The sequence below is a fragment of the Procambarus clarkii genome, chromosome 90 (genome assembly GCF_040958095.1).
Source record: "Procambarus clarkii isolate CNS0578487 chromosome 90, FALCON_Pclarkii_2.0, whole genome shotgun sequence".
Lineage (NCBI taxonomy): Eukaryota > Metazoa > Arthropoda > Malacostraca > Decapoda > Cambaridae > Procambarus > Procambarus clarkii.
Window position 1 is genome coordinate 17,316,907 of NC_091239.1, and position 13,595 is coordinate 17,330,501.

The following is a 13,595-nucleotide window of genomic DNA, read 5'->3' on the forward strand; positions in this document are numbered from 1 at the left end:
ACATACCCTCCCACATGCCCAGACGACCACAACACAACCTCCCACATGCCCAGACGACCACAACATACCCTCCCACATGCCCAGGCGACCACAACACAACCTCCCACATGCCCAGGCGACCACAACACAACCTCCCACATGCCCAGACGACCACAACACAACCTCCCACATGCCCAGACGACCACAACATACCCTCCCACATGCCCAGACGACCACAACACAACCTCCCACATGCCCAGACGACCACAACATACCCTCCCACATGCCCAGGCGACCACAACACAACCTCCCACATGCCCAGGCGACCACAACACAACCTCCCACATGCCCAGACGACCACAACACAACCTCCCACATGCCCAGACGACCACAACACAACCTCCCACATGTCCAGACGACCACAACACAACCTCCCACATGCCCAGGCGACCACAACACAACCTCCCACATGCCCAGACGACCACAACACAACCTCCCACATGCCCAGACCACCACAACACAACCTCCCACATGCCCAGACGACCACAACATACCCTCCCACATGCCCAGACGACCACACCACAACCTCCCACATGCCCAGACGACCACAACATACCCTCCCACATGCCCAGGCGACCACAACACAACCTCCCACATGCCCAGGCGACCACAACACAACCTCCCACATGCCCAGACGACCACAACACAACCTCCCACATGCCCAGACGACCACAACATACCCTCCCACATGCCCAGACGACCACAACACAACCTCCCACATGCCCAGACGACCACAACACAACCTCCCACATGCCCAGACGACCACAACACAACCTCCCACATGCCCAGGCGACCACAACACAACCTCCCACATGCCCAGACGACCACAACATACCCTCCCACATGCCCAGACGACCACAACATACCCTCCCACATGCCCAGACGACCACAACACAACCTCCCACATGTCCAGACGACCACAACACACCCTCCCACATGCCCAGACGACCACAACACAACCTCCCACATGCCCAGACGACCACAACACAACCTCCCACATGCCCAGACGACCACAACATACCCTCCCACATGCCCAGGCGACCACAACACAACCTCCCACATGCCCAGGCGACCACAACACAACCTCCCACATGCCCAGACCACCACAACACAACCTCCCACATGCCCAGACGACCACAACACAACCTCCTACATGCCCAGGCGACCACAACACACCCTCCCACATGCCCAGACGACCACAACATACCCTCCCACATGCCCAGACGACCACAACACAACCTCCCACATGCCCAGACGACCACAACATACCCTCCCACATGCCCAGACGACCACAACATACCCTCCCACATGCCCAGACGACCACAACACACCCTCCCACATGCCCAGACGACCACAACACACCCTCCCACATGCCCAGACGACCACAACACAACCTCCCACATGTCCAGACGACCACAACACAACCTCCCACATGCCCAGACGACCACAACACAACCTCCCACATGCCCAGACGACCACAACACAACCTCCCACATGCCCAGACCACCACAACACAACCACCCACATGCCCAGACGACCACAACACAACCACCCACATGTCCAGACCACCACAACACAACCTCCCACATGCCCAGACGACCACAACACAACCACCCACATGCCCAGACGACCACAACACAACCACCCACATGCCCAGACGACCACAACACAACCTCCCACATGCCCAGACGACCACAACACAACCACCCACATGCCCAGACGACCACAACACAACCACCCACATGCCCAGACGACCACAACAACCTCCCACACGGTCCATAGAATTACCCAAATCAGCCCAAAACTACACAAATCGTCCTAGCATTACGCAAGTAATGAAGAAATATGGTATATTTACTTACTATAATGTTGGTGCTACACGTAGAACATGATCAAACCTATTTTTACTCTGAAATAATCTAATTTCATAACGAAATGAGACGTAAATATGTGAGAGGAGACGCCATAGGAAGTCGACGGTCCAAGCGACAATTATGTGGAGCGACTTATCCAAGATATATATGGTCGCCAGGAGAGTGTTTGCTGCCATATCAGCCTCCTGTACACAGTGATCCAGTCCTTTTCGTTCATTGAACACCGAACCCTACACGCCCTCTGATATATTGCATAATTAACAAATATTCACAAATAAAGATTATATTTGTATATGTTATCAGAAAGGCAGATATAAAATAGTTTTTTGAATCCATCACAGAGATTATACCTTATTAGAGAGGAAAAATATTCATACTTTAAACAAGGCTTCATGGCCGACGCTCTCCTTACCGATATGGGAACTATGACCTTCCGAAGATCAATGTTAATTTAATCTAGATATTATAATAAACGAAGTTTTCTATGTCGTCATAAAGACATAAATATAAGCTGCATGTTAATACTTTGGCATAAATATAACTGAAGTGAAAGTGAAGATATATGCCTTTTTATAGTTACTTGATGGCTTGCTCAGGGAGTGTGAAGGCCTCCACACAAGCCAATCAATTTTATAATTACTTTGCATATATGCAAAGTAACGCCATAGGTCTTTATGTCAGAATAAAGACATGTAGACGATAATGTAACTATATTTCAAGGAAAACATATCTTAATATAATTATTAAATGAATGCAAAGTTATGGTTAAATAAATGGCCAATACCACACAATCGCCGGTGTCCGGACACGTGAATAGTCGCATTAGGTGAAAGGAAATGTACCCAACCATTTCCATTTACCCAACCAGTTTGTGCACCCTATACACATCCTCTGTGCGGTAATTTATTGTGCACCCCATACTCATCTTGTTACCAGTAGTTTGTGCAACCCATACTCATCCTGTGACCCGTAATTTATTGTGCATCCCATATTCATCCTGTTACCGGTAGTTTGTGCAGCCCATACCCATCCTGTGACCTGTAATTTATTGTGCAACCCATACTTATCCTGTGACCTGTAGTTTATTGTGCAGCTAATACTCATTCTGTGAGTCATAGGACATTGCGCAACCCTTTCTCATCGTGTGAATCTTTGTTTACTTTGCTCTCCATATTCATCCTCTGCGCGATAGTTTCTTGTGCAACCCATACCATGATGTGAGTGGTAGTTTATTGTGTACCCTATACTCATCCTGTGAGTATAGGGTACACAATTCTTGTTTGGATTCTTGTAATGTTATTTGTCTATTTGTACTCAGCATTTGTGCGCCCCTTGAGGGACTTGAATTAGAGGGGGGTTGAAATAGCCTAAGCTACTCTATCCCTTTGAGATGTATTTATTGCTTATCTCAATAAACATACTTGAACTTGAACTTGGGTACACAATGAGTTCATTTGTACTCCATACTCATCATCAAGAAGTGTATTTTACCAGCATTGTAATATAAATTAAGAATAAAAGCTTAACTGGATTCCGGACCCATAATCAAAATAAGAGTCATCACTAATTATCATGACAAATTGTCTAGGCTACACTTCCGCCTTCGACAAGCTGCCGCCGGAGGTGGGTATAGTTTATTGTACACCCCCGCACCCCCAGTCCTGGAAGGGCGGGCATTGGGATGTGGACATGTGTACTGTCTCAGACCCTGTTGGAATATAACCAGTCTGTCAATCGGGTCAACCCAAGTGTTGCGTTTCCAAAAGGGTCGCCCATGTTAGAATCGGTGAACGCCCTAGTAATATTGTTGAAAACATCTTAATAACTTATTAAACCAAAGGTCTTTTTATGTCAGAAGAACGGCAGAAACTAGATCTATATATGAAAACTCTTTCAGGACAACATTTAAAGTAAAACTAGATTATGTAAAACTAGATTAAAGTAAATTTATGTTTTTATCTTTCTTGAGACGTATAAAAATCTTAGGTTTATTAACGATTCTGCGTGAAATAATCATTGTTCTGAGATGAATATTACGGATTTCCGGCTCTACGACCGATGAAAAATGCAACTTTTATACAACTACAAATATCTTTAGTTTTACTTTATATTTTGTCCTGAAAGAGTTTTCATATATAGATCTAGTTTCTGCCGTTCTTCTGACATAAAAAGACCTTTGGTTTAATAAGTTATTAAGATGTTTTCAACAATATTACTAGGGCGTTCACCGATTCCAACATGGGTGACCCTTTTGGAAACGCAACACTTGGGTTGACCCGATTGACAGACTGGTTATATTCCAACAGGGTCTGAGACATTTACACTGGCGGGCGGCGTTCTTGCCAACTATATGGCTGTTAAGTTGAAAATTGTAACTGTTAAGAGCATTCTATTGTGGTTTTAATATTGAACAATTATACATATACGAAACAGACAAATCTGGTGTCCGAAATAGTAAAAATATTAGTGTGCGATGTGATCAATGTAAGGGGGATATTGGGTGTGCCTCGTATCCCCTACAACAACAACAAGTTCGAGAGCGATGAGGCCGCCACCTACTAGCTTCAGGATGTCGTCGAATCTAAATCAACAATTTACTACCGCCGCTACTTTCTCGGAAACGTAAGTACCTGCCGCTTTACTTCTCTCACCCTGCCTAGCCTGGCCTGACCTGGCCTAGCCAGACCTGACCTGGCCTAGCCTTACCTAGCCTAGTCTGACCTGGCCTAGTCTGACCTGACCTGGCCTAGCCTTACCCAACACTAATCACCACACGTGACAACCCAAACGAATCGCAAATAAGTACACGTAACAAGTCATATGCCCGGACACTCTTTCACCTTGGGGACTGAGTGGTAACTATTGTATAGAAGAGCCGGCTCCCTGAGAGTCGTAAGAGGGCGTGATAAGAGGCTAACGTGTGGTCTTGAAGGAAGTCGATAAAGCAGACAATTTTCAAAAGGAAGGGCAGCATAACGAGCAGACAGGAATGGACAGACAGTCGGTTATCCCATAATGTGTAATACGCCCCGCACAGCATGGGTGGAGTGGGGGGGGGGTTGTAGCAGGGCACAGTATGGTGATGGTGCGGGTGAAGTACACACCCACTGAATTCCTGCCATCAATAATTGTTTTCATAACCATTAGAACAATGGCATCCCTCCAGCCACCATCCTTCCACTGACCCCCTCCTCTGGTCCTCCACCTCAGACAATAACCCCCCACACCCCCTCTTCCTTCCAGACACCAGCATGTCAAAATCAGTACCATAATGTGTTTAAACTATTTAAACTAAGTCATTGTGTATCTCAAGGTATCTTAATTCATTTGAAAGTGTAAGAACATAAGAACAAAGGTAACTGCAGAAGGCCTATTGGCCCATACGAGGCAGCTCCTATTCTATAACCACCCAATCCCACTCATATACTTGTCCAACCCGTGCTTGAAACAATCGAGGGACCCCACCTCCACAATGTTACGCGGCAATTGGTTCCACAAATCAACAACCCTGTTACTGAACCAGTATTTACCCAAGTCTTTCCTAAATCTAAACTTATCCAATTTATATCCATTGTTTCGTGTTCTGTCCTGTGTTGATACTTTTAATACCCTATTAATATCCCCCCGGTTATGTCCATTCATCCACTTGTAAACCTCTATCATGTCACCCCTAACTCTTCGCCTTTCCAGTGAATGCAACTTAAGCTTTGTTAATCTTTCTTCATATGAAAGATTTCTAATTTGGGGAATTAACTTAGTCATCCTACGCTGGACACGTTCAAGTGAATTTATATCCATTCTATAATATGGCGACCAAAACTGAACTGCATAATCTAAATGGGGCCTAACTAGAGCAAGATATAGCTTGAGAACCACACCAGGTGTCTTGTTACTAACGCTGCGATTAATAAATCCAAGTGTCCGATTTGCCTTATTACGAACATTTATGCATTGATCCTTTTGTTTTAAATTCTTACTAATCATAACTCCCAGATCCCTTTCGCAATCCGACTTCGCAATCACAACACCATCTAGCTCGTATCTTGTAACTCTATCATCATTACCTAACCTCAGAACTTTACATTTATCAGCATTAAACTGCATCTGCCAATCCTTTGACCATTTCAAAACCCTATCTAGATCAACTTGAAGTGATAGTGAGTCCTCCTCCGAATTAATTTCCCTACCGATTTTCGTATCATCGGCAAATTTGCAAATGTTGCTACTCAAACCTGAATCTAAATCATTTATATATATTATAAACAACAGAGGTCCCAGGACAGAGCCTTGAGGCACTCCACTTACAACATTTTCCCACTCTGACTTGATTCCATTTATACTAACTCTCTGTTTCCTTTGGTATAGCCATGCCCTAATCCAGCTTAATATAGCACCCCCAATACCATGAGACTCTATTTTTTTAATCAGTCTTTCATGTGGCACTGTATCAAAAGCTTTGCTAAAGTCAAGGTATACAACATCGCAATCCTTACCACTATCAACTGCCTCAACAATGCTAGAATAAAAAGATAACAAATTTGTTAAACATGAACGGCCATTTATAAAACCATGTTGCGACTCAATTATTAATTTATGTTTTTCAAGATGAAGACGAATTTTATTTGCTATTATAGATTCGAGTAACTTTCCCACAATAGACGTTAGGCTAATTGGTCGATAGTTAGACGCAAGTGATCTATCTCCTTTCTTAAAAACTGGTATCACATTAGCAACTTTCCAAAACTCTGGCACTCTGCCTGACTCTATTGATTTATTAAATATGGTTGACAGTGGGTCACAAAGCTCCTCTTTGCATTCTTTAAGCACCCTAGCAAACACTTCATCCGGCCCTGGGGATTTGTTTGGTTTGAGTTTTACTATTTGTTTAAGAACATCCTCCCTGGTAACTGCTAAACTCGTCAACCTGTCCTCGTCCCCACCCACATAGACTTGTTCGGCTGAAGGCATATTGTTAAGTTCCTCTTTAGTAAATACAGATACAAAATATTTATTAAAAATACTACTCATCTCTTCATCACTATCTGTTATTTGACCTGTCTCAGTTTTTAATGGACCTATCCTTTCCCTAGTCTTAGTACGATATAACTGAAAAAACCCTTTAGGATTTGTCTTTGCTTGCCCTGCTATGCGAACTTCATAGTTTCTTTTTGCTTTCCTTATCTCTTTTTTAACATTTCTAACCAGTTGTACGAATTCCTATTCTAAAGTGACCTCCCCATTTTTAATCCTTTTGTACCAAGCTCTCTTTTTACCTATAAGGTTCTTCAAATTCTTTGTTATCCACTTTGGGTCATTAGTATACGATCTATTCAATTTGTATGGTATACTACGTTCCTGTGCTTTGTTTAGAATATTCTTAAATAAGTTATATATTGAATCCACATCGAAATCCCCATTTAAGTCACCTATCGCTGGGTTCATGTCTCGCTCCAAGACCGGCCCACACCCCATACCCAAGCCTTTCCAATCAATTTGACCCAAAAAATTTCTTAGGCTATTAAAATCAGCTTTTCGAAAATCTGGCACTTTAACAGAATTTTCTCCTACTGGTCTATTCCATTCTATGCTAAATCTGATTTCTTTGTGATCACTGCTCCCTAGCTCACTCCCTATTTCGATGTCATTAATTTGCGTTTCCCTGTTAGTTAACACTAAATCTAAAATATTATTTTCCCGTGTTGGTTCCTTAATGTGTTGCGTAAGAAAGCAATCGTCAATTAATTCTAGAAAATCTTCTGCTTCACTATTCCCTGTTTTGTTCAACCAGTTTATTCCGCTAAAATTAAAGTCACCCATGACATAAATACTGTTAGATCTAGATGCTCTAGATATTTCATCCCATAGATGCTTTGCTTCCATTCTGTCTAAATTTGGTGGCCTATATATTACTCCTATTATAATATTATTAGCTTTTTCGTTTAATTCAATCCAAATAGTTTCTGTGTGTGGCTCTGTTTTGATTCCCTCTTTGAGACTACATTTCAAATTATCCCTAACATATATGGCTACTCCACCTCCTCGTCTAATATATCTATCTGTGTGAAATAGTTTAAATCCATATATTTGATATTCAGCTAATAGTTCTCTATTTTCTACATTCATCCACGTTTCGGTAAGTGCAATAATATCTATTTTTTCTGTGCAGACAAGAGCATTTAATTCGTTAATTTTATTTCTTAGACTTCTACTGTTAGTGTAATATACCCTAAGTGAATTGTTATTTTGCGGACCTTCTCTTTCCCTGATCGTTTTGCCAATTCCTTTCTCCCACAAACACATACTTTTATTACCTCCTTCCTCCAAATCAATTCCCATACCTCTATCTACTAACAGTTTAAACCCAAACAAACACCTCTAACCACTTCTTCTAGCGAGTTCGCAACAGCAACAACCCCAGCTCTCGATAGATGCACCCCATCACGAGCATACATTTCATTTCTTCCATAGAAGTGTTCCCAGTTGTCTATGAAAGATATTGCATTTGATTTGCAATATCTTTCCAGCCGGCAATTGACACCAAGTGCCCTCGATATCCATTCATTTCCCACTCCCTTTCTTGGAAGAATGCCACATATGATCGGGATTCCTCCCTTGCTCCTAACTAACTCTATGGCTGTTTTATACCTCTGAATCAGTTCCTCACTCCTGACTCGACCAACATCATTTCCTCCCACGCTAATGCAAATAATGGGATTGTTCCCATTACCAGCCATAATATCATTCATGTTGTTTATAATATCACCAATGCCAGCTCCGGGATAGCAAACCCTTAACCTGTTCCCCCTATCTCTAGCACAAAACGTTCTATCCAAATACCTTATCTGGGAATCTCCCACAACTAATGTTTGCTTAGGTACTTCCTTTACTTTCTGAGGGGCCTGCGCTTCCTTTCTCTTCGTTGCTTTCCCTTTTGCGCGATCCACAGTCTCTCCACAGCACTCGTCCTCCAAAACGTCAAATGAATTTGAAGTTGCTATGGCGTTTGAAGGCGGCTTTATCAAAGTCTTCTTAAGGCCCCTGTCTTTCGCAACTCTCCAAGACGAGGTCCCTTTACTGCTGGTCTCCTCCTTCGTTACTTCTCGTTGTTTTTTAAGCTGACGCACCTCCTCCCGCAGAGAGTCCAACTCTGTCCTCAGGGCTCCCACTAGAGTCACCAGGTCCTTCACTACAACTTCCATATTGCTATGATAATATAACAACACTCAGGAGCTCCGGTTAACACAACCTCTCACTGAATCATGTGTACATGTGCATTCGTTCATATACTCGCCTAATTGTGCTTGCTGGGGTTGAGCTCTGGCTCTTTAGTTCCACCTCTCAACCGTCAATCAACAGGTGTACAGGTTTCTGAGCCTATTGGGCTCTATCATATCTACACTTGAACCTGTGTATGGAGTCAGCCTCCACCACATCACTTACTAATGCATTCCATTAGATATAATCATATATGATTAATCATAATCATTCCATACACATAGTCATATATGTGTACGTCAACGTATACATACATGCGTATATATACCTCATATTAAAATACTGATAAACGAATGACCATGAACAAATTAATTTATAATTGTAGTACTATATATAATTTTAATAGACTAATTACGTGTTTATACATTTGAATGGTCCAGACAGGTGGCCAGCCTTGGACATATACACTTCTGGTAGGCACAATGACCTCATGTTAGACCCTTGATAGATTATGTGAGAGAGAGAGAGAGCTGGGGCAGGGAGGTGCGTGCCCCAGGGAGATAATCCATGCCCATGCCCCGCCTCGAGGTCAGTTCTCGAGTCACACCAAGAATAACAATCGTGCAAAGTTGTCCTGACCAGGATGTGGCATATTAGGGAGGGTTGAGGAATAGGAAGCCTGTCTGATAGGGCTCTTGGCAAGCAGCTCTCCCTCAGTCTACCTATCTATATGGAAGAAATGTATCTAGGCCCTCCTCCCCCCTGCCTATTCTCTCTCCCCCACCTTTCTTCCTTCATTTCCTCCCTCCTTCCCTCCCCCTCACTGGTGAGAGAGTAGGAGTGTGAGAGTGGTTAGAGAACTCGTAGTTCTCACGCTCGTGAAATTGTCTGCGACCCTGGAGGAGTAGAGCGGAGGGGGGGTGAAAGTAGGTGACGATGGAGGAGTAGAGGGGAGCATTATATGCAGTGAACGTAGGTGTCTATGGAAGAGTACATCATAGAGGAGGGTGAAAGGAAGGTGACGATGGAGGAGGAGAAGGGAGGGGGTGTGAAGGTAGGTGATGATGGAGGAGTAGAGGGGAGGAGGGGGGCAAAGGTAGGTGTCTATGGAAGAGTACATCATAGAGGGGGGTGAAGGTAGGTGGCGATGGAGTAGAGCAAAAGGGGTGGGGGTTGAAAGTAATCCTGAGTTTAATTTTTTAGTTATATATAGTGACACCTCGGCTTACGAATGAATATTTATGAACTTTTCGGGTTACGAGCCTAATTTCTTCGAAAAATTTGAATCGGGATACAAACTTTGCCTCGGGAAATGAGTTTGTTGATATACGTATGGGCTGACCTAGCGCGTGGTGGCATGGTGATCGCGCCTCAGTTTACCAGTGTCTCCTGCCTAGTAACTATCGCGCCTGAATTCTTTATAAAGCATTACATTTTTTTTTTTTTTTTTTTTTTTTTTTTTTTTTTTGAGATATATACAAGAGTTATTACATTCTTGTACAGCCACTAGTACGCGTAGCGTTTCGTTTTTTCATCCAAGTACACATTTTACTGTTGCGTTAAACAGAGGCTACAGTTAAGGAATTGCGCCCAGTAAATCCTCCCCGGCCAGGATACGAACCCATGACATGTTTGTTTTGGGATTTTTGGCTATTTGAACATAAAATTTGTTATTATATATCTTGCCATGAGTCCCAAGAATGCCAGTGGTAAGGTTCAAGCCAAGAAAACACATGTGAGAATGACCATAGAGGAAAAACAAGAGAGCATTCATAAACGTCAAAATGGTGCACAGGTTGTTGAACTAGCTAGGCAGTACAACAAATCTATGTCAACAATATGCACTGTACTTGCTAAGAAAAAGGACATTATGAGCGTTAAAGTGGCAAAAGGCATCTCAACAATCCCGAAACAAAGAACACAAACACTTGAGGATGTTGAAAAGTGAAAAGTTTTTATTAATTTGGATACACAACAAAGAGTTAGCAGGTGATAGCATTTCAGAGGCCATCATATGTGAGAAACCAAGGCATTTGCATGAAGACCTTTTAAAGAAAACCCCTGGAACGAGGGGAGGGGGAAAAGATGAATCAAGTTTGAAAATGTGAAAAGTTTGTGTGACAATAGAGCTTCGTGGAAAACTTTTGCTGTGGTCATTACCTGGTGGAATGCACCCAGGATGGAGTATCAGGGCTATACATCTTTTAAATCATAAAAGTAATAAACATTTCCCATCAACCTTACAAACCATATTAACCTATTTTCATGTATTTCCCCCATGTGCATTTTAACAAAGTTGCTAAATTGCCTTTATCATTCTGTAAAATTTCAATTACAGTATACTGTATATAATTTTGTTAGTATAAATGGACTGAATATTCCGAAATCACTATTAATTTTACAATTTCAGATTCAAAGGTGGTCTGGACACCCAATTTGGTCAGACAGGTGAAGAGAGCATTTAGGATAGTTCGAAGAGATGAAGATGGTCACAATTGTGTTTGAAGAGGCAAACGCCCCCCTTTGTTCCTGACATTATGTTCAGCCTATTGACCCCTGCACACCTAACACAAGGTAGGTTGAAAACTCCTCCTTCATGTCATTGGTTCATTAGCCAGAAACTTAGGGCCCATGCAGGAATATCCCTAAAAAAAAAAAAGTGGCCCCAACAATGCACCCTCCAAGTCTGGAGGATGAGCAGGAGCATTGTCGAGAAGCAGGCCCTCTAGTGTCAAACTTTTCTCTTGCAGATATTTTTTGATGGCAGGGCAAACCACTCTACATCACAGTTTTTCTGCACATTATATATTTTTTAAAACTCTTGGATTTTCGGAATGATACACGAGCAAGGGTTTAATTTTCAAATCGCCACACAGCACAAGAGTTAGCCTATCCTGACACAAGTTAGCCCAAGTTAGCTTGTGTCCGGGCATAACGTCTCCTCTTGGGTAATGTATGTCCTCTTCGTCAATTTTTTCCAGAACAGCCATGTCTCCTCACAATTAAACACTTGTTGTGGAATATATCCATCAATACAGTATCTACAAAATCTTTAAAATCACGAACAAATCTTTCAGCCCCTACTTTGTCTGAGCTGGCACCCTCACCATGCCTCACAACACTATGAATACCACGTCTTTTTTCAAAATTTCTCAAACCATCCCCTACTCACCTTAAACTCTTTCGTATCTGCAAAACTCGTTCTAGGGGTTTTCTTTATAAGATCTTGCATGAAGATTTCATTGTTGACCAAACCACACACTGGAAATTGAATAGACGACGACATTTCGATCCGTCCTGGACCATTATAAAGTCGATTGTGATGAGATGAGGGAAGCAAGAGCATTAAGTAGGCAAGAGAGAGAGGTGAGGAGATGGCAAGTATGTACGTATGTACATGAATAAAACATGTACATACTTCTACATAACGTGTGTAAATAGTGTAATAAACACAATAACAGTATTTTGGGAGGAGGAATGTTGGCGAGTAATGTGTTGGAGGAGGGAGGGAGGACTGGCAGGGTGTGGCAGCTCACTCATGTTTTTTGGGCTCACCATACCAACATAGTGGATCGTTATGGTGAATACATACGTAGATGGGTATATACAATGTGTGTATATAGTGTAATAACAGCAAAAGCACTGTTTGATTGTAGAATATGTCGCATATATGAGGCCCATAATTTTGAGCATAGCGATGTTCTATACTTTGAATTATATAAATTCCACAAATTACACACTTTTAAATAATATTACAGAAAAAAAAGAAGAAATGAATGAGGAACTTCAAAATAATTGCGCAACATTTTATTCGCAGGAACTGCCGTCGCACGGGGTGACGGGGCCGACAGACCCCCATCGCTCCAATGTTCAGCGCCCATAATTTGCTCAACTTCCCAGCTCCATCGCAGCTAAAGTAAGTCACATACAATATTTTTTGTTTAGTTTCCCTGTGATCAGACTCTGCATTTTAACAATATAAGAAGAGAAAAAATTTTTTTGGAAAGAATTTATTTCTTGTGCACCAGGGTGTTATTTGGAGACAGAGCAGTTCAGTGGTTAACTACTAAATTTTTTTTTCTCCCACACATGCACCCCCCTAGGAAGCAGCCTGTAACAGCTAACTCCCAGATACCTATTTACTGTTAGGTAACAGGGGTCATCCCCTTTTGTACAAAGAATCTGCTAAAGCTTTTAGGGCTAATCTTTGACACTCGTTTGTCTTTGTCGCCCCATATTTTTTACGTCCGAGTTGAATGCTCTAAGGCCCTTAACTAACTTTAGGTCATGTCCCATACTTCTTGGGGAGCTAATCGACACTGCTCCTCTCTTTACATTCCTCTCTCGTTCTGTCTAAACTCGATTATGGCCCTGTTTACTCGTCTGCTTCTCCTTCTACCCTTCACCATCTGGACACACTGCATCATACTGGGTTACGGCTCAGCTCTGGTACCTTTCCTTCGACAC

At 42.6% G+C, this 13,595-nt stretch overlaps 1 protein-coding gene across 2 annotated transcripts in view; it reads left to right on the forward strand.

Annotated features, from left to right (window-relative positions):
* Nucleotides 1-13,595, forward strand: part of LOC123746620 (probable endonuclease 4) — a 195,465-nt gene that overhangs the window by 174,692 nt on the left and 7,178 nt on the right. Inside the window, exons 9-10 of one of the 2 annotated variants that reach the window (XR_011225905.1) lie at nt 11,539-11,702; nt 12,946-13,044. The gene's annotated coding sequence lies outside the window, so the exon portion shown is untranslated. The remainder of the gene's footprint in view (nt 1-11,538; nt 11,703-12,945; nt 13,045-13,595) is intronic. The other variant, XR_011225906.1, reaches the window with a different exon arrangement.